Below are 2,954 nucleotides of genomic sequence, written 5' to 3' on the forward strand. Positions count from 1 at the left end.
TGGCGGTATTTACAGTGCTCATTCTGCTTTATGTTTTTATTTTATTCTTTTATGAAACTTTCTGGGTAAACTTTCCTGTTTTTTTCCATTAAAACAGATTGCCCATAAACATTCCATTTATATTCATTTATATGGAGACCATTACAGATACTATGCACCATCAGCGTGTATTTCTGTATTTAGAGATGATACTATTTATAATCTTGAGACAAGACGAAAGTCTTGTTTTGCTTTTTTTCTCCTTTCTCTTTTACTATCATATTATCATTGTCTGTAGTTGCTCTTTCTCTTTAATGCTTGAATCAGCACGATGAGGAACTAAAAGATATGGGTTGACAAGATGGCTCAGTGGGTAAAGGTCTTTGTCACCAAGCCCCATGACCCTGAGTTTAATTCTGGGTCCCACACGGCAGAAGATGAGAACCAAATACTTCAAGCTGCCCCCTGACCTCTACATGTACACTATGACCCACACATATACACATACATATAAGTAACACATATAATTGAAATTTTTAAAATTTTTGATTTTTATTTTTGTGTAACAGGGAGGATTTGGCTACAAATAACTAAACTAACACATGTTTCAAAAACGGGAACAATATAATCCACAAAATGAAATTCAGACAGGTTGTTCCAGGTGGGTGAACTGAGTAGCTCTGTGACGTCACGCAAAGGCCCAGTGCTCTGCATTTTTGTTTGTTTATTTGTTTGTTTTATCAAGCTCTGTCCTGCTAGGAAAAAGATTTCTGTAAGTTCAATGACAATATCTTCATACAACCCTGTCTGAGGATAACACATTAGTTCTCCCTCGGGCAAATCAAATGTCTCGAAACAACAGCACATTTTATCTCTTGTGCTTTTGGGATATCAGGGGTTTGGGAGCAGGCTGGCAGGCTGGCTACAGCTCAGGGTCTTTCCTGAGACTTGCCATAAAAATGAACGGTGAGTGCCAACACCTTTGGCCTTGACTCAGGGTGGAGGTCAAGTTCAAGATGATTCATTCACATGGCTAGCAAAGTGCGTGCGTGCCAGCAGGGTACGGTGGCCAGCTTCCTCTAGAACAGTGGGGGTCACTGGGGGTGATTTCTATTCATCAGGGGACCCTCTATGTTTTTTGGTTCTCACAATTGGGAAGGTGCCACTGATGTTTACTGGGTCAGATAAACAATTCTGGTGACTCTCCCGCACTGTCCAGGAAAGCCTCCTCCCACAACACAGAACACCAGGCCCCAAAAGTCAGCAGTGCTAACGATGAGAAACTGTATTACAGAACAAGTAATTTGAGAACAAGCTAAAAATTGGGCATATCTTTTATTTCCTAACTTTGGAAGGCTTCTATGGTCTGTCTTGGAAGGATTCATTGGAAAGTGTGACTAATAGGAGACTCGGAGCACTGGGAGCCATCTTGGGATGGATACCACCACAGCAAGCTTCTCTTGAGTGTCAATTACCTTCCCTTGTTCTCCCCATGTTCTCTCTTGTCATTTTGTCTTTAAAAAAGATTTATTCATTTTTATTTTATCTGTGTAGATGTTTTGCCTGCATTCATGTCTTTGTACCACAAGCAAGCATGTCTGGTGTCCCCAAGGGGAGAAAAGGACATTGGATTCCCTGGAACTGGAGTTATAGATTGTTGTTAGTTGCCATGGAGATGCTGGGGCTCCAACTAGGGTCCTCTGGAAGAGCAGTCCGTGCTCTTAAACTCTGGTCCCTCTCTTCAGATTCTTGCTATAATTTTCCTAGAGAAAAACCATCCCTATGACTCCCCACAGACTTCACCTCTCCTTATCCAGTGTTCTGGGATAAGCATATGTTTAGATCAAACATAAAGAGAGAGAATAGTCATTCTGGGTTGAGCTTAGGTCTTTCGAGCTGGGGAGAGCCTATACTTGTAAAAACATTGAGAGTAAATTTTCAAAATCATTTATCAATAATGAAGGAAGAGAAGAGTTTTGAGTGGGCAACAGAGTTGTCTGGATTAGGGGAGCTCAGTGGTAGAGCAATTATCTAGGATGTGTGATGCTCCAGGTTCCTTTATGAGCCACTTCCCAAGTTTCCTTGTGTTGCTGTGATAAAATACCCTGGAAACAAGCAACTTAGGGGAGAAATGGTTTATTTTAGCTCACAGTTACAGAGTACAGTAAAGAGGCCACAGCAGTAGAGCTTGAAGCAATATTCATAGTCAAGAGCAGATAGAAATGAATGCAACCATGTTTACTTATGCCTACAAAATTCAGAATTCTCTGTCACCCTTAATGGGCTGGATCTTTCTACATTTATTAAGGGAATAAAAAAATTCCTTACAGGCATGACTAAAGGTCAAACTGATCTAGGCATCTATCATTTAGTCTCTCTCTCTCTCTCTCTCTCTCTCTCTCTCTCTCTCTCTCTCTCTCTCTCTCTGTCTCTCTCTCTCTCTCTCTCTCACACACACACACACACACACACACACACACATCACACATGCACACACTCATACACACACATATACATATACATGTGTTGCTTTTCTTATCCCTGTCTTTTGTATCATATATATTTTTTAAAGATCTTTTTTTTTCTCTTTGGTGGTACACATTTTCTAACAATAACTTCAAGAATGATCATTTTTCTAGTTAATTTCAGCTATGAACTTTACACAGCCCAGAGTAAATTTAAGGGAGTCTCAGCTGAAGGATAGCCTGGATCATATTGGGCTATGGGCATATCTGTAGGGAGTGTGTGTGTGTGTGTGTGTGTGTGTGTGTGTGTGTGTGTGTGTATGTGATTGATTGGTGTGAGAGGGCTCTGGCCGCAGTGAGTGCCACCATTCCTAGGCAGCTGACCTGGGCTGTATAAGAAAGATAAATGAGGAAACTAAAGGGAGCAAGGCAGTCAGCAGCATTCCTCCATGGTCTCTGCTTGATCTCCCTTAGTGATGGACTCTTATCTGGAAGTATAAAATGAAAAAA

This window comes from Peromyscus eremicus, chromosome 6 (genome assembly GCF_949786415.1).
Source record: "Peromyscus eremicus chromosome 6, PerEre_H2_v1, whole genome shotgun sequence".
NCBI lineage: Eukaryota > Metazoa > Chordata > Mammalia > Rodentia > Cricetidae > Peromyscus > Peromyscus eremicus.